At 37.0% G+C, this 20,180-nt stretch overlaps 1 protein-coding gene across 5 annotated transcripts in view; it reads right to left on the bottom strand.

Moving 5' to 3' along the window:
* Positions 1-147: 147 nt before the first annotated feature.
* The window catches only part of PURA (purine rich element binding protein A), a 23,347-nt gene continuing 3,314 nt past the window's right edge, over positions 148-20,180 (bottom strand). Inside the window, exons 2-4 of one of the 5 annotated variants that reach the window (XM_050962803.1) lie at positions 3,350-3,415; positions 2,061-2,324; positions 148-1,056 (exon numbers count right to left, since the gene is read on the bottom strand). The gene's annotated coding sequence lies outside the window, so the exon portion shown is untranslated. Of the gene's footprint in view, positions 2,325-3,349; positions 3,416-20,180 lie in introns of all 5 variants that reach the window. The other 4 variants (XM_050962806.1, XM_050962802.1, XM_050962805.1 and 1 more) reach the window with 4 other exon arrangements.

Below are 20,180 nucleotides of genomic sequence, written 5' to 3'. Positions count from 1 at the left end.
GTCTTCCTCAGAACTTAATTTAAAACAAACGGGTGCATTGGGAAAAAAAACTGCTTCAGGAGATTTTAAAGAACAGCATGAGCTGAAAGACATTAGCCAAAAATTATTAATTTTCTGCATTAAAAATCAGCACTAATAAGAGCCATCTTAAATCAAATAATTTATTAAGTAATTACATGTAAACATTTTATATTTACTAGCAAATACAATGTTTGCTGTTCTTTTAAATAGATAAGTAATTCAAAAAAATAAGAATCTATTATTAATGACAACAGATTGATTAGAGATATCCATTCTACTGTACAGTGAGGAATTTGTTCTATAGTGAAGTTAACATCTTGATTTTTTTCTTGTTTTGTTTTTTGACTTAAAGGACATAAAACATAAATTTGAGCAGCACCCCAATATGATGTCAAAGCTGACTTTGGTCTATCAGTGAAGGCTAAACAAGTAATCACCCCCACTCTGGAATTTTAAAAATTGACTTGAGAAGCCAGATGGCAGGCCCTTCATAAACATCTTTCAGAAAATAAATGCCTTTTTGTCATAAAACAGAGAAAACAGTCAAACTGTGAAACACTTCTCTTCTGAATGGTAAAACGAGTATGATTTCATTATTTGCATTCTAGAGTTAACAGTTATCAAGATACAATACAGATACACATATCCACAGAGTTTCTGCAATGTGGCCTATCAACTAAAATATTTTATCGTTCTGAGATTGTTTGGTGTCCAAGTACACTAAAAACAAAAGAATGATAGCTGCTTAGTCTAATGAAAAATAAACATTTTTATTTTTTGCCTACTTTATTTCAATCTTTAAATAAATTTTAAATTAAGTCTGTACAAAGTATACTGTTACAGTATATATTTGTAAGTTAGCTAAAATGCCTAAATATAACAACACTACAATAAGCAGCATATATTGGCACATCTCTAATAAAGATTAACTTGTAAACCCAAAAGTACCACCTGCCACAAAAACCTCTGAGATATTTTGGATCCTTGAAGGAGAGTCATGTTGCGAATACATTAGAGATCAATCCTCCCTGGCCTCTGAAAGGAAAAAATACTTCGCTTTTGATAATTCTGCAGAGAACATGAACATCTTAAAATAGAATTGTTAAAGGGTTAAAATCAGGTTAAAATTAATTTTAAAAAAGAAAATGTCTTTAGAGAACCTTAGGTTAATAAAACAACGAATTTTAGAAAAATCTAATTTATTTTCCCCATCAGTGCTGAGGGAGATGAGGAAAGTGATCACTCAGGACCTGATCCTGTTTCTGTGAAAGCTCTGCCACTGACTTTAAAGGGCACAGGCTTGAGCCTTTAATTTGGACAATGAAAAAGATTTCATGTTCTGCAACTAGTCAATTTCTAGTTGCTTTCGGGCTTACACACATTACCACAAAGTTGCAATATTTGGGATGCAAACACTAGGGGGAATGCATACAGCCAAAAAAAAAAAATGTTTTCACTAGAATTTAAAAAATATATATATATTTTTATTGAACTTGGCCTTTGCAAATGCTTGTTTTTACAAAAACTTAACACTGATCATACAGCGTTCCTTTACTCATTATAAAGAGTTTAGCTTTTCAATACATTAGATATTGCAGAGATTCTTGTTTACTGAAAACTGGCTGATAAAAGCCATTTACATTCAAGTATACTCAAGTTTTAAAATGACAAGTTCCAAGTGCAGTTGTTTAGCTGCGTTAGCTTTGAAAATTTGTAACTGTAATATTTCATTAAATTACTTTAGCACTGGGACTGAAGAGCATTAAGTGTTACATTTTAAAGAAGAGAATTGCCTCTATACTTTGTTCTCCCAGAAAGAGGCATTTAAATCAATGTTAACTTTTTTTTTTATTGAAGTTAATCTTACATAAAATATAATGCAATACTGACTGCAGAAGGAACCACAGAAGTGGAACACCATTAAATAAATCTGAACTCACACAGATTAAACTTTGTTAAATATTTGTAAATTAATAAAATATTCACAGGATTATAAAATTACAATATTTACAGTAAGAAAAATCTAGAGTAATATATACCTTTAATAGGCTCTTTTCTCCAATTTGGGATTGCACGGGAATTATGAATATACGAAAGCTGCTTTGCAGTATAATTTTCCATTAGTGCTAAAGAGAATAATCTATTTAAAGTAAGTGACTTCTCAAGGTGGGATGGAGTATTTGAGTACCAAACTGGGAACAGAAGTCCTCCTCAAGCCGTCTGAAGATAATGTAGGACCAGTCTCAATTGCTCAGATTAAGGCTGCTGTACTACAGAACTGCCAGCAATCAGAACCACACAGGCTGCAAAAGGGGAGGAAAGGTAGGTTTTCAGCTCAGAAAGTGTACTTACTGCTGGAAAACTCCAGTCACTATGGACTCCAACAAAGGTTGCAAGAGCTTTGATTTGTACTGAGAGCATGAAACTAACAAAAATAAGGAAACACATCGAGGATAAAATTTGTAAATTGTGCTGCATCTCCTTAAAGGGACATTGTTCAGCTCAATAGCTATAGAAAATAGCCTTGCATCATGAATGCTGTAGATAATTAAAATTGAAAGAATTTTTAAAATCCTTTTTTAACTCTTTGCATTGGTCTGTTAAGTCAGCTTCATTTTCTATTCCTTGCTAGCTTCGGTCTCTTGCATACGAGCACAATGCTATTGTCTTTGGTTGCAAACATTACAAAGAAGTGTTTAAATACTTCCAAATCCTGTTTTGGGTTTTTAAGAATAAAATTAACTTTTGTCAAATGTATTGCTACTAATTTTTTTGTAAAATAACCAGAAAACCTAAATTTGTGGTCTAAACTACCCAACAATGTCCTTTTAAGTTTTGAACATTTCACTATTTGACTCTTCTCTCAACTTCAAAGCATATTTTTGTGAATATTTTAAAAAAGAGATCCTGTTCAAATTCTGTTTTTTCCCCTTTATCTAAGTTTCATTTTCTAGTGTATATTTTCAGATAAGTACTTTCTAAGACTAGGAATGAATATACTGGAACAGAACTACACATGATATTGTGAAATATCAGTCTCCTAATTATTTATTTTTTAGGGGATTTCTATGAGTGCCCACCACCACCGCTTACCTAAGCATCTGTAGTCTGAAAAGTAAGTTTCCAAAAAAGTTTGAAATTTTAAAAACAATAATAATTTGTAAATTCACACCTACATTACCGATAGACGTTCTCTAGGTCCTGTAAGTTCCCTTTTTGGTAGTGCAGAGGAGGAAAACTAGGAAGCAAACTTTGTACCTTTCAATTACCTTAGAGATCACATAATTTATATTAAATGGGGGAGGATAGAGAGGAAATGACAACTGACCTTATAAACAAAGGTATGTTTAGGGCTTCTGATTTCAGGAATAAACCGATATTTACTGGTAAAAGTCTGCCAAAAAACAAAAACAAACACAGGATTACTGGTAAATATTGGTTTATATGGAGAAGAAAAAAATATGTCATCGTGTTCCTGATTTTCATAGGTTAAACTTCTATAGTTCTAAAGAATTTCACACTGGGGCAGATGGAAGAAACATGCCCATGAAACAGAACAGTTTCAAATTGAATTGCTGACCACACTCTAGCCTGCCACCCATCCAACAGAATATTTTTGGAAATTAAGTGCCCCAAACCAGAAGCCTTATGTTGAAAGAAAAATATGATTTAAACCAACAAACAAACCCTGTATACCTCCTTCTGAATTTCTTCCCCCCATTTCCAAGCCACTGTAGTTAACTTAGCACTCCTGGAAGATGCTTGACTGATAGACAGCCTAGGAGACTGATGCTCTTTTCATAATTACTTGAAAAATTCATTTGTACATAGTATGGTATCTCATCATCCCAACAACAACTTGGATTTCAGCCTTTGGGATTTTGATTGTCATCCCACCACATGAGATATCAGAAAATATACAATATTTAATTTATCTTTTAAATAAAGAATTTTCTTGTAAGTGGTTATAAACCCTTTCATTTTATTTACATGCTTATTTATTTCCAAAAATAAAGAGTTGGTCCACACTGGACATGAGAAGAAGTGTTAAAAGAATAACATCTAACCGAAGTACAAGAAGTTCCAGAATTCTGTGGTTGAATCAAACCACAGAAACATACTACATGAGCCACAGACACATTTTTACATATAGCATTATATTCTCAATAAATATTTACAAACAAGGTCAAGATGACAAGAAACCCCCATGGAACAGAACAATGTGTCATGGCTAAAAAAAAAGAACAGCTTTAAAATAACCTAAATACAAAGGGAAAACAAAACTTTACATAAAACTTTTGGACAAAAAAATCCTCATTTAACTTTTCTGGTAGTCAAAATCTAGGATTAAAGGTTTATGACATCTTGAATACCAATTACATTTAACTTCCTAAACACAAACTTAACAGCTACAGTAAACCAGCTCACTAAGTATGTGAATGGCATTACAAATAGAGATTTCTTTATTTATTGTACCTTTTAAGATACAAGAATGCATGTGGCTGAAATACAAAATACCATGGCACCACAGAAGGGATTACACTCCACCAATACACCTGTTTACAAACTGGCCATTTTTGTTGATTATATATTTAAGTTGCAAGATGTATTAATCTTATTAGGTGCTACATAGACATGCATGGGAGAACATATGCCATGACAAGAACTGCAGAGAACTTGGACCTTATAAAGTTTCACGGCTACTCTCATGCATGTAACTCCATTAAGGACCATTACACAGAGGAAAGTCTAAGCAAACAAAGCTTTACTCAGAGATGTGTGCTGAAGCACAGCGGGTCTGCAGGAAGGAATCTTCTTCCAAACATATACTCCAGCTCGCCTACGTACCCATCATCATGTTGTTGTTTGATTGGGATAGAATTAGTACTTGAAGCCTGCTGATCCCCTCCCACACTAATTTTGGCCCTTGAATATCCACCCACTGGACATGCCTCCATCTTGCCCAATCCCCACCCTCCAGCTGCAGCATTAGGGGCAGACAGTTGCTGCATACACGTCTGCCCCAGTACATGACATTCCCTCCTGAACAGATTCTCTACTTTTTGGCTTTCTAGCCCAGCAGAGTGCAGCTTGGCCTTAAAGCAGACCTTGAAAGGAAATATTTATACCCTTTTCTTTATCTTTATGGTGGCTGAAGAATATCTGAAAGAGTTTTGTTTTAAATGAACTTTTGTTTTCCTACCTGTTTATCATCTTAAAAATTCAGGTCTTGTCTACCTTGTGTTTCCTGGAAGACAAGGGATGATTAGGGACTGAGTAGATTTATGGTATCAGATATCTGGGAAATGAAATCTGATCAATTAAGGAATTAAGTTTTTTGTTTGTTTTGTTTTTTACTCAGACTACTTAACACTTTTATTTTTAAGTTTAACCTATTTATGTCAGACATCTAACAGCTGAAAACTACCCAAAGAGGCAACATTCTTGGCCCTTATATCTACCTATCTAGGTATTTATATGGACTCAATCATGGTATTATCTGCGTGCTTCCCAAGTATTTAAAAACTGAACAATATTTTTTCTCTACTGATCCCAGCCTTCATTTAAGAGTTGAGAGTGCCCCCAAGCCACATACCTGGGTCCTCCTAAGACACCCATAGTAAGTAAAATGGCAAAGACAAGACTTGACATTCCTGGTATTTCCATGGTGAAAAACAAGCAGAAAAACATAACATATACAGCACTTTTTCCTCTTCAAGTCTTTGACACTCACATTAAGCTCAACCCAATGCACAGACAAGAACAGAACCTCATTTATAGAGCCGCAACAATAACTGAAATGTATACTCTAACTACAGTCATTTAAAGGCAGATCGACTTAATACATTTGAAAAAATCATGCTACAAATTAAATGCCTGCTCTTAAAAAAACCATAAAAATAGCCTTGCAGTTGCATAATCTGATGTACATCCTAGAAAAAGAATTACCACTATTACTAACCAGGTATGCAATCAACACAAGAAGCTTTTTCTGATTTGTCCACACACATTTCTCCATCTAATCCCAGATTAAAATGTAACAAATATGAAAACTTTAACTGTTAAAGGCCTGACACTGTGGAGCCATTTGGTCATCATGGGACTCCCACTGGACTCAATGCACATATGCAGGATCAGAACCCAAATCACCTTACAAACTGGATGATATACTTTAAACTACAAATATTGAGTATTAAATTGAAATTAATGCTGGGATGGGGAAATCTCTGCTTTAAAAAAAAAAAACAACTTTCAATGGGAAACTGCCAACTCATCAAGAAAAAAAAAAATCAGGAAAGTCCTAGAGACCTTTAAAACTATGGTATTAAAAACCATTAAGAGTTTAATGCACTCTGACCTCAGAACAGTGCTCAGCTGCTCAGAATCTGGAGTAAAATCCAAGCAATTAAAAATCAGGATCATGGGCTAAAACGTGGGAAGGATCCAAAATATGAGTTTTACATCAGAGGATATATTATCACTAAATGCCTTATAATAAATGTAGTTTACTTGTGGCCTAACAATCACAGACTGAAGTAACAAAGTAAATTGGAGATCAGACTAGTAGTCTTCCTAGTCCAGTACCGTCTGACAGAGGATTCTCCAGAGGATGATGAGGGCGCATAGATAGTGGCATAATAGTCCCAATTTCTATCCCATTCTTCATGCACCTTAATTTTTTTAAACCCCAAGAATGTATCCAAGGTATTGCTAATTATTTCTTCCATTGCTAATTATTTCTTCCATTGTGCTTTTTTTTTTTTTTTTTTTTTTTTGCATTCCTCAGCATTGAATTCCACCTGCCTTCATGCTGCCTATTCACCGAGCTTTGCCAGGCCCTTCTTAAGCTCCTCAGCCTTTTCTAGACTTGGGTAACCTAAATAACCTCACTGTTCACCCTCTTTTCTAAATCATCAGTTAATATTAGGGCTGTTGATTAATCGCAGTTAACTCACATGATTAACTTAAAAAAATTAAAGATTAAAAAATTAATCACGATTAATCACATTGTTAAACAGTAGAATACCAATTGAAATTTATTAAATATTTTTGGATTTATGCTACATTTTCAAATATAATGATTTCTATTACAACACAGAATACAAAGTGTACAGTGCTCACTTTATATTACATTTTATTACAAATATTTGCATTGTAAAAATTATAAGAAATAGTATTTTTCAGTTCACCTCATAAGTACTGTAGTGCAATCTCTATTGTGAAAATGTAATTTACAAATGCAGATTTTTTTGTTATGTAAGTGCATTCAAAAATAAAAACGAAAACTTTAGAGCCTACAAGTCGACTCAGTCCTACTTTTTGTTCAGCCAATGGCTAAGACAAACAAGTTTGTTTACATTTACAGGAGATACTGCTGCCTGCTTCTTAATTATATCACCTGAAAGTGAGAAAAGGCATTCACATGGCACTTTTGTAGCCATTGTTGCAAGGTATTTACATGCCAGATATGCGAAACATTCATATGCCCCTTCATGCTTTGGCCACCATTCCAGAGGACATGCTTCCATGCTGATATGCTCATTAAAAATATAATGCTTTAATTAAATTTGTGACTGAACTCCTTGGGGGAGAATTGTATGTCTTCTGTTCTGTTTTACCCACATTCTGCCATTCTTATAGCAGTCTCAGATGATGACCCAGCACACACTCTTTTTAAGAACATTTTCACAGCAGATTTGACAAAACGCAAAGAAGGTAACAACATGAGATTTCTAAAAATAGCTACAGCACTTGAGCCAAGGTTTAAGAACTGAAGTGCCATCCAAAATCTGAGAGGGACAAGGTGTGGAGCATGCTTTCAGAAGTTTTAAAAGAGCAACACTCTGATGTGGAAACCACAGAACCTGAAGCACCACCACAAAAATAAATAAATAAAAATCAACCTTCTGCTGGTGACATCTGACTCAGATGATGAAAATGAACATACATCAGTCCACTCTGCTTTGGATCGTTATTGAGCAGAACCCATCATCAGTATAGACACATGCCCTCTGGAATGGTGGCTGAAGAATGAAGAGACACATGAATCTTTAGTGCATCTGACATGTAAATATCTTGCAACACCGGCTACAACCATGCCATGTGAACGCCTGTTCTCACTTTCAGGTGACACTGTAAACAAGAAGCAGGCAGCATTATCTCCTGCAAATGTAAACAAACTCGTTTGTCTGAGCGATTGGCTGAACAAGTAGGAGGACTGAGTGGACTTGTAGGTGCTAAAGTTTTATGTTTTATTTTTGAATGCATTTTTTTGTACATAACTCTACATTTGTGAGTTCAACTTTCATGCTAAAGAGATTGCACTACAGTACTTGTATTAGATGAATTGAAAAATACTATCTTATTTTTTACACTGCAAATATTTTTAATCAAAAATAAATATAAAGTGAGCAGTGTACACATTGTATTGTGTTGTTACTGAAATAAATATATTTGAAAATGTAGAAAACATCCAAAAATAATAATAGAACACCATTTATTTAAATGTTTAACAGCGTGATTGAGATTAATTTTTTTAATTGCTTGACAGCCCTAGTTAATATATTAAACACGGGTTCTAATATGAAACCGTAAGGCACTCACTGTTAACCTTCTTCCTATGATAAAAACTAACAGTACCTTCCTATTGTTTTCTGTTCCTTAGCCAGTTTCTCATTCTCCAGGACTGAGATTCTGGCCTGCACCATAATCTTCTGATAGTCAAGGAGCCTGATACGGCTTCCTGATTTTTAAACAGCCAATGGTGATAGCAGTCTAGGGCCTATACATACATCAGTAGAGAAAAGGAAAAACACAGGCACACTGCACTCCCACTGACAGCAGGAGGGAGCAGCTGGTATATGAGCCAGCTACACCACTTTACACCAGGACTCTGAGAATTCTCAGATGGCCACTTTGGACTAGGATTCTGACCACTTTGTGGTGCTGGAGTGATACGCAGTGGCCAGAACGAGGAAGATAACCTGCTCCCCCCAACAGTACTTTACCTCTCACCCTAAACTTAGTTTCCTTAGTAGAATCTTGGGAGGAACTGTCAAAGGCTTTTAAATATCAAAATATATTAGGTCAGCTAGTCCTACATTACCCACTATTTTGTCAACGCATTCAAAAAAATCCTAGTAGATTATTAGAGGGTCAATTTTCCTTTGCAAAGCCAGGCTGGTGTGGCCCTATCGTGTTCCTCTAGATGTTTTATCATTTCAACTAGACTACGTGGTGCTGAAGTAAGAGTCTTTGGTTTGTAATTTTCAGGCTCACCCTTAATGTCTTTCTGAAAAAGAGGTACAATATTTACTACTGTTTAGCCCTAAAGTATACTAATCTGAATGAGACATTTATTTTAGTTAGCAACTCAACCATTTCATTCCCAAGTTCCTTCAGAACTCTTGGATGAGCTCTGATCTTGGTTGTAAAAGGGCTTTAATTTATTAGCTTTGGACATTTCAGTCTTTTTGGATAAGGAAGATGAGGTACTCTTAAAGAGCAGATCAAGTTCAGGGACCTTTCAAACTCTTCTGCTATGAAACTGATGCAGAGATGTCACTCAGCTTCTCTGCAATGTCCTTGACCTCCTTAGTTGTTCCTTTTACAGCCTCATACTTCAGTGAACCCAAATTCTCTCATAGCCTTCCTGCCTCTAACACAATTCAATATTTCATTTGCTCTCAGCTCTTCAAAACCCCTCTTAACCCTAATTGTCATTTTACATGTTACCTGCCATAGGTTTCTATCCACTTCACTCAGGTTGGGCTTCCATTTTCAAAAAAATACTTTGACTCCAGTAACTCTTATACCTTGCCATTTAACCATACTGAGTTATGTCTTGACTCTCTGCTTTCTTTCAGCTTCAGGGCCATGCACACCTTCTTGGATGTTTACGAGCTTTTGCGATACTTAGGTGTTGTCCTTGTTGAGTCTAAGGATTTTACCATCAACCCTTTTGATGTTAGTGTCTTTTTGACTAACAACCTAATTTTCCTGAAGTCTTCTTTTCCTAAGTTTAGTATCACCTGGTTGGTTTTAAGATATTATTTCTCCTCTCCTGAGAACGTTGAACCTATAATTATACCATGGTCGTGATTACTTAATGGCTGAACTATAATTATTTCTTAAATCAATTCTTGTGTGTTAGTTAGTCCTAATCAAGAATCTCTCTTCAATAAGCTGTTACAAGAAGTAATCATTTAAGGTGTCAAGTAATTACTTCACCAAACTGTGCTCTATTGTCACCTGACCAGATCATACATGGGTAGCTGAAGTCACCCCTTATTACAGTTTTATGAAGATTCAACTCCCTCTTTGCTCTCCTTCAACAATGAGCAGTCAATAGTGTATTCCTGACCAGGAAGACAGTAATACATTTGTATCCTTACAACTTGGGATTTGTCTCTACGCAGATTCTAATGTATGATCCTCAACTCTAGTTCTCTCAGATTCGATGGAAATGTTTTAGATATAGGGCTACTCCACCATCTCTATTACTTAATCTGTCTCTCCTCTATTGTTTATAGCCAGGTAATACAGTATATCTGATTTTTATGATTCCACCATGTTTCAGTAATGCCTATTATATCAAGGTCCTCTTCCATTGCCAGGCATTCTAGTTGATCTATTTTTAAGCCTTTCACACTGGTACAAAGACACTTACAGTTTTTATTTTTGGCTGTGTGCCTTTTTCTTAGTTAACTCCTTAGTCTGACACCCGGTTGCTTTTCTAGACTGTACTGTTGCAATCAACCTGCCTTTGCTCCATTTTCCACTGCAAATTCTCTCCTAGATGCAAAGATTCCTTTCTATTACTGACAACCCAAGCAGATGCCCTAGTCCAATCCAACTGCTCCATTGCACCTGTCAGCTCTCTCTCATCTCCCAGTTTAAATAATCTTCTCAAAACCTTATCAATGTTCTGTCCCACCAGTCTGGTTCCACTTGGGTTAAAGCAGAACCCAATCCATTCTAGATCGGCCCTCCTTACCCGCCAAAGCTCCTCAGTGCCTAATTTTATTTACTCTCCATAGTCTTTACACCCTCTTCTCAGCTACCCATTAACTCTCTAAAGTGCCTCTCTGTCTAGCGGGCCCTGCATGTACCAATAAGAGCATTTCAGAAAAAGGTACCATCAAAATCCTAAACTCAAGCCTTTTTCCTAATTAACTAAACATTTCCACATCCCGGATCCCAAATGTACCACAGCCACAGGCTTCTCCCCAGCACTCATTAGAAGTTTACCTAGATATCTCTGAGATTTTTACCTTTGAACCTGTGAAGCAAGTCAGCAAACAGTTCTCATAGTAACCCTGTATTTGGCTATCCATATTTCTAATGATAGAATCTTCTACCACCACAGTACATCAACAATTCACAACTATCCCCATCTTCTGAAGGGACCTACTTTCGTGTGTGAAGAACAGTCACTCTCCTCTCTCAAAAGGTACATCCTCAATTAAGGGTTTGTCCCTTCATTCTGCCTTGCTGCTCTCCAATCATAAGAGGCTTTCTCAAGTGGAAGACTGATGAAGCCAACCCTGAGATAAAACCAACCTACAATATCTATATATGCTGTCTTTGTATAGAATTCCATCTCTCCCCTCCTCTAGTGCAGCGACTCTGGCCTCAAGATGCAGTAATGGGGCTCCCAGGACTACTAGTTCCTTGCACTGCTTGTACAGATGTGCCATTTATCCACAAGGCAAGCAGTCATTCTGTATCTGGTGCAGTAATTTAGGTAGTTGCCATCAAATTAATCTATGCTACCTCCATAATCAAACTAGGAATTATGACTGACTGTTACTGGAGGAGAGGGATAGCTCAGTGGTTTGAGCATTGGCCTGCTAAACCTAGGGTTGTAAGTTCAATCGGGGGGGGGGGGCATTGAGGGATCCAAGACAAAAATCTGCCTGGGGATTGGTCCTGCTTTGAGCAGGGGTTGGACTAGATGGCCTCCTGAGGTCACATGCAACCCTGATATTCTATGATTCTAAAGTTTTATCTTTCAGTTAGAAGCCAAGGTCTGATTTGCTTTACTTTGGCCCACCAACTAAAGAGTTTGAGTCAGCACACAAGTTACTATATAGCATGGCAAAAGCCTGCAGAAACCAGTTTCCCAGGACTTTCATTGCCTAATGCAGCATAGAAGCCCAACATATTTTTTGCTGAATCTAGCTCTTAACGCAGTGTGATCAAAAGGCCTATCTGCAAACTGAACTACATATGTTGACCAAAAGAAAAAACATTATTACATATCAGTTTGAAGAATTTAATTCACAAATGTTAATCGCAGAAAATAGCTCTTAGGCTATCTAGTCCATCACCCTGCAACACTGCCATGCAGCACTGAAAGACCTCTACAGAATCCACATCACTTGTTCTCTGTCTGGTCTTCCCTTGAACAGATATGCCCCAGTGACAACAACTCCATTATCTCAGCTTGTAGGCAAATTATTTCATAAAAATCTCTCTCCTAGAAAACCTGAATTCTCTCTCTCTCTTACACAGCATTTTTATATAGAATTGCACCTATTAAAAACAAAGCATTCTGATAAACCAATGGCAAATTATGGACTCTCCTGCTCATCAGCTGATTGAAAGTTATAATCCAATCTCCCATAATCATAGAGTCAGAGTCACAGAATCTAAGGCCAGAAGGGGCCACCAGATCTTCTAATCTGACCACCTGCATATCACAGGCCCTCATGCATCCTTCTTATTACAATCCAGTCTCAAAAATCTTGGCAACTTGCCCAGAAATTGAAATGTTAGCTCTGCTGAACCAATGCAGAAAGCAGGTTCTAAAGACATGAACTGTTCTCTGAAGACATGCTGCCCAGCGTTCAGCCCCTCAAGATTGTAGCAGGGGACTGCCGGATTTGAGCACCTCTGCTGATCTCAAATTACATGACATTATAGAAGGAAAAAGGCAGACAACGGTAGAACAGGTCCTAAACTTTGGTAGACCTCCTGCACACCTAGAGTGGGGTTCACATGGACAACACATCTCAAAGAACCACAACTGTCTACCTATGTGCTACTGAAAAATCAGAATTCTTGATCATTGCTGGTACCTAATCATCCAGCTAGGGACCCAATAAACTCCTAGGTTGTGAACCTGGATCACAAAAGCCAGAGACACCCTCCCAAATGAGAAAACTGAAATAGCTCCCTGTCAATTCTTCAAACTGTTTCCTCCAGCCAAGAATTCTTAGTCTTGTATGGGCTGACGCTCTGCCAGCTAGTCTTTATTCAAACTCCAGTCTCAGCTAGGCACTGGGTAAATTACTACACTGTGCCAGATTACATGAGATGAAAACACAGAACTAGGTTTCACACACCCCTTCCCGTACTAACGACACCATAGCCCGTATTCCATCACAAACCATGCTTAAAGCTCCCCGCACACACTGAACAAAAGCACAAAACACAACTCTGTGGAATACTTAGCGCAGATGACCAAGTATCCAGGACTGTAATATGGGATCTCTCAGAAAAAAGGGAACTGAACCACTCAAGACAGCCACCATATACTCCTGCTAGGGTAAAAACCTCTTCCTGGCCAAGTTAGCTAATAGCTCTACATAAATCAGCTAAGACATCTGCTTATCTGCCACCAGGCGGACAGCAACCAGCAAAACCCCCCATGCTTAGTCTCAGTATCACTTTCAGGACTAACACAGATTGGTGTGGGTCAAGATGACCTGGGAATCCAGGTGTTGTCGCAGCTGTCTTTCCACAGCCTTCTCCACAAAACAGAAAATTCAAAACAAAAGTGATAAAATGAAGAGTTTGTCAACATCAAGATTTTTGTTTTGAGCAAGGGCCTAATCATTTTCTTAAGAGAAGTAGGCACTTTAAAAGTAGTATCATCTAACGGACTCTGTCAATCAGCTCTTATAACAGCCTTCACACCTTCCCATTGGTTCTCACTAGCCAAGAGGGATATATATGTAATTTACAAGTTCTAGCCTAAAGCTTCCTCAGCATCTCTGTGACCAACAGTAGAGACAAATTAGCCTTTCCTCCCTTCCTACACAGCTTCAGAATAGGATTTCAAAAACTCTGTGCCATATTCAGTCAGACTTAGTACACAGCTTCCATCATTAGCTCTAATTCCTCTCTCACTACAGTGTCCTATGAGGAAAAAGCCAAGGACGAGACTATATAGGGGCCTCCGTTACTTATAGCCAATGACAGAAATAACAGATGAGCCAACTGGCCATCAGAGCAGACTGAGCAGTATTACCCCCAAACAGGAGCCATTAGCCTCTGAGGTTGGGCTGAAGAGGGGGGATCCTTCAGCCTGATGACAGCGGTAGGTTAGCAACCCAGAGTATAACATCCATGTCCGAAGCACCCTGTAATCCAAGCTCAAAAACAAAATGCAGAGGATGGCCAGGAATTGACATGGATACAGAAACTACCTACGACAGTCCCCTGGTGGTCATCAGGAAATCCCAACGCATCTGAGAAGAGACATCATCTACACGCAGAACGAAATCAACCCAATGTAAGTAGAACTCTAGTTACCAGTGCAGGCTGTCCTCTGCATTAAACTTCTTACGACCAAATTTTCCTCTCAGTTACACCGGTACAATCATACTGGCATCAGAGATACAGAAAAGCTTCACAGAGGAGAATTCAGCAATCTCCCTTTTGTGCTCTTACACGTCACGTTAACTGATTTTTAAAGATATAGACCTGATGTGCTCTTAGTCTCTCAACACATCACTCCGCTTTTAGGTTTTACTGGAATTGCAGGTTGCAGAGTTTATATCTTGTTCCCAGTGAACTGTACAGCTCTGGAATTGTGAGTGGGATTCTGTTTCCCCCACTCACCATCTGGGATCTACTGTGTCACTACTGCTCACTTGCCAGTGCAGATTTTACACTACCATGGAACTTGGGGTGCTAGACATGGCAGTCTCACAGAACAAATGAAGTTGAGGTAGTATGCACTAGCAGGCACAGTATTCACCTTTGACTGATAAACTAATGTCATTATCTGGGGACCCAATGTCTGACAAAGGTACTTCAAAAGAGCACAGCAGGTACTATGCCACAGCAACTATTCATCCTCCTCCCTTCACCCAAAGGACTTCTTCTGATCCTTCCCAAGGTAACACTTCTGAAAAATATTTCCAAGAACTGTTGCAGAACGTGGCTGCCTGCTTCGTAAGAGAACTGTTAACACCCAGCCTCTTATGAGGTACCTTGGTTAATGATCAGACAAAAAGTTTGAGTTAACTGATGATAAATCTACCCATTAATCTAGGCCTGAGCTGCTTGAACAATCTTCTTGCAGTTATAGAGCATACATCTTCTTCAAAGCCATCCAGCTCTGCTGGACCGTTTTCTTCCCATCCTGAAGTTCTAGTAAAGCAGGCCTGGTCCTTCTCAGTTCTGGGACCACAATTACGGGCTCTCCCCTGAAGGAGGCCAGAGTCCACCTGGGGCTATCTTCAAGGCAAGATTACAGTACAAAGCCTTTCTATCTGTGTTAGTACACCTTGCTCTCCTTATTCATAACCTCTTCCAGTTCAAATCACTTTCTTTGTGCCCAGTTTGCTGGTTAGAGAAACTAATTTTCCTGAGTCACTGGATCCCGTTTTGGTTTATTTCTTTTAGTTTCACACAATGTCCTAGATGTGTGGAAACCAACACTAGAAAATAAATCCCCGCTCTACCCTTCATTTCCCATATACTTCTCTAATCACAATTTTATGTGCCTTGAACTACCCAATTAGCCAGCTGAGATTTTGGTACTCAGTTCCTATATGCAATCTAGGGCTATTAAGATTCATCACACTGATAAACTCAACATATGACCCTGATAACCCTCACACACTTTGTATTTCACAAATCATGGAATAAATTTCAAACCACTATATAAGATGACTTTACATGGCCTTCATGGATGCCACTCCGCCCTGTTCAGACAAATGACAGTTTTCACAGTAAATAATATGCTTCAAAAGACAAAAGCAGAGAGACTAAAAAAACCAAACACAAAGCAAACCAAAGACAACTATCTAGCATGAACGTATGAGTGAGGAGATGGAGTAGCACTCGTTTGAGAAGATGTGCATAACCGATTCTTGGCCTCACCACTCCAACACACAAATTCCTTGCTGCCAAAATTTAGAGAAGCATTTTCCATTTGCATTCAGACCATTACTCTTAGTAATTCCAAACACACAAGAGATCAGTTTTAAAAGAATGCCAAAAATTTTAGGTCCAAAGTTTAGGTTTTGGCTAACAAAATTTCTAATGATACTAGGTTTAGAGAAGTTCATTAAATTTAAATTACATGAACTTTTAAAATATATATCTATCATATCACACCTCCCTGCCACGTTTGCAACCCACACAAATCTTTTTGCACAATGGTAGAGAACCAGAGCGTTAAACTGACTGAAACCAAAGTGAACCTAGCCAGTGTAAAGGGGCACCATTAATCTCGTTTTTCTCTCACGTTATCTTTCATTTTACAAACTACATGCAAGATTCCCACTGATGAAAGATTAGAAGAAAAAAATCTCAGATTAGTTTGTCTTTTTTGTCAAAACATCATTTTGACGGCACAGTGTCTGCAATCAGTTTCACTGTTACACTACCAAACCTTCACTGTACTCAGTTTCCACCATTTTTGTGGGGGAGGGTAAAGAGGAGTAAAAAGCTTTATTAAGTAAAAAGAGAATATTTAAAAAAAATGCAATAAAATGTGGTTGTTAAAAGCACAAAAACTGGCAGGGGACTCAGAAGCAGACGTATAACCTGCAACTACTTTAACCTTTTTTCAAACAGTCTAGATATCAAAACTGACCTTGACTTTTCACTATCCAAACTGAGTTTACAGCAAAAAAGTAGACAGCTAACACGGGAGGTGAAAAGTGAAGGTAAAGTAAACCTGGAAAATTAAAAAAGCTAATGTATTAGCATACTAATGGATTTTTAAAACAATGATTTTTAATTTAAAAAAAATCTTGACAGTGTTCACTAGCAGAAAACTCTCCCGAATTAACTTCAGCAAATTCCTGTCTTTCTGAAAACTACCATGAATTAGGAGTAGATTTCTGAATGAGCAATCTGATTTCTAACTAGCCAATCATACACGGATGCTCATTTTCTACAAACTGAGTTGGTAAAGAACAGAAAATTCAGCACTGCTAGTTATACTCTTGAGTTTTCATGTTTTGTGTAAGTTCCCATAAAGTTTAAACCTGTTTTAGCATTCTTGTACATCAATGTCAGGATATCCAACTCCATCCCAGACAGCTTTGGAAATAATAGGAACAAGTCAATCAGATTTGGTATATGCCCTGAAATGGAAAGTCTGGACTTAAAAAAAAAAAAAGCGTCTATGAAAGCTGCTGAATCCACTGAAGTCCTCGATCCAAAAAGGTTAGCTTATTTTTTGCTTAAAAAGCTTTAAATGTTTATCCTATAGAAATTAAAATGGAGGAGAGAGACCTCTGAGGAAGGGGGAAGAAACATGTAAAGGAGCAAAAATATAACATGGTAACCCTTGTAAATTCTTAAAGGCCAGAAAAAAAAAATCCAAAAGGTCAGTTTCAGAGTTTACAGGTACTAGATTACATAAAGGTGGAAGTATAACGCAAAGCAGCATAGTCAAGAATTTCAGATTTTAATTATTAAAAAGTTGTATGTGTTAGGCATTAGATAAAAATGAATATCTACCAAATCTTCACTGACAATAAAAGTTACTTGGCTATGAAAAATCACTTCAATTTATAATGTCAATATTTATCCTTTTCCCCCTCCTCCCACTCCATTCCTCCCCAAATTCAACTTTTTTTTTTTCTTGGGAGACGTATAGCACCACTGCATTAGAACGTACAAGAAATGAAAACAGTGAGTACAACTGATATAGATCCATTGACTTTTTATTACAAATTTACTTGATCATGTGGCTTCAAAAAGTTTAAATCAATACCCTATTTTCTGTATGGTAGTACAAAGCAAAATCTATTTTACAAATTAAATACCTAAAAATTTGACAAAAATAAAGTTTTATGGAAAACAGTTATAAAAATCTTAAATCCCCTTTTACGAAGGTAAGAGGTAACATTCCCTCCCCGCCCCTGCAGTCGTTATACAATATTAATAGTCATCATTTTTAGAATAGGTAGGTATATTTTATTTTGCTGTTAGCATACAAAAGTCATACTAATAGCTTTATTTGTATATACTCCAGTTAGTGCATGAATGCCATCTAATTGTAATATAATCAACTCTCTTTAACTGAATCCTAATTTACATTTAATAGTTTGCATAGTTTGAAAGGGATAAAGGTTATACTATAGCTAATCATAAAAAGAGTGGTTACAGTGCTATTTTTAAAGGCAACAAAGTAATTGCTCCCAAATGAAGTTATCGGTTTGCTCTAGGCAGGGGTTAAAATTACCAGCAGCTTTCTGCCTTGCCTGATGTGACTATTATGTCTCTCTAGCCACTCAAAGTGGACAGCCTCTCTAGAATGCCTGAAAAGTTCTTATAAACTGCTAGTTTTGCACTACTTCTCAAAGAACACTACACTGAGCAAATTTCAACCCCTGCAAGGGATACTTAAAAAAGTGACACTGTCAAGTATTTTTTTAAAATAAAAGGTTTTAATTTTTAAAACTCTCCATTGTGTATGATGCCCTCTAAGAAGTTTGAAAATAAACACCCACTCCTCACCCCTATACTGCATTTTTCTATTTGGTGACAACTGAATTTTCCCTCTCCACTTCACAGGGTGCAAAAGCCAACTTGGCTTTCCTTGTAAACTTCCTTGTTGTCATAGGCATCTTCAATGATTTCCACAGTTTTCTGGTTTGTTAGCTAGCTTTTGCTCCCCCTGTGGCTGGATGGCTGCCTCTTGCAGCACAAGCAGAACAATAAATAAGAGGCATGAATCAACAGTGGCTAATTTTTTTTATTTAATTTATCAGAGACAGAGCAATTAATTTTTTTTAAAACAAAAAAATGAACTTAGAATCTGGAGGACATTCTCCATTAGATTATAACTGCTTTAAAGAGAGGTCATATTTTAATTATAAATTACTTGACAGTGTCCCTTTAACTTAAAAATAAACGAATGTCAGTATTGCAATGAATTTCAAGTTTTCTTGCAGTTAGTCATACAAAGTAGCTTTATCATGCTCTTGGACCTTTTCTACAAGACATTTAAAAGCATATCATCAAGGAAAACATAAGGCATATTTTTCAGGAATTAAATTTCTTGGCACATTTGAGCATACTGTCTTTTTAGAACAACACATATGGTCAAATATACCATTACCTTTATTCGTCTAACATTAACAGGGTTTTCCAACTGTATTTTGTTTTAAATACTGAGATAAAGAACCTTGGTAAAGTACCGAGCACCTCAGGAAAAAAAAAATGAGATGCCAATAAAATTAAATAAAATCCTTTACAGTCATTTAGTCTTTCATCAATATCATTTATAAATTCCCAGAATATATGGATGTGGATTTAATTTAAAACAAAACACAAAAATAAAACACTGACCACAAGTTCTCAGACACTGTTCACAACACTTTGCTAAAAAACTGTGTTAAACTGTAATGGTATGAATGGAACTGCAACAACTCATGCACTTCTTCACCCAGTCAGATACCATGTAGGATCTGAATTTTACAGGTAAAGATTTCCCTTTAGTCAATGTTGACCATGGGGAAAAGCCTATGTATTTAATAAAGCTTACATTAACTCAAGAGTAAGGAAGGACACTTTGCAGTGTTTTCACTGACTCACATTACTTATTGCTGATAATGTAGAACACTTGTAACTATGAGCAATGTGTGTCAATCTGCAGTATAACTTTTAAAACCGTAGTAAACAGTAGAACCAAGACATAGTCAAGTAGCAATACCAAAGCAATTAACTTCCCTAACTACATCTAGCAGCATGGAGAATGCAGTCCTTTCCGCCTCACGGTCCAAGTACAATAAATGAAACTGCTCATCAAACCCTCCAATTAAAAAAGCAGGTTATTAGACATACGTGCAATTGAGAACCATTTCAAATATCACATTATGCACTAAGAAAGCTTATTTTTACTATCTGGAAACAGGAAAAGTGCACCTTAATGAAGCAATTTAATCATTTCCAGTGATTGT

This window comes from Gopherus flavomarginatus, chromosome 7 (assembly GCF_025201925.1).
Source record: "Gopherus flavomarginatus isolate rGopFla2 chromosome 7, rGopFla2.mat.asm, whole genome shotgun sequence".
In the NCBI taxonomy this organism is placed as follows: Eukaryota; Metazoa; Chordata; order Testudines; family Testudinidae; genus Gopherus; species Gopherus flavomarginatus.
This window is presented reverse-complemented; position numbering and strand designations above follow the sequence as displayed.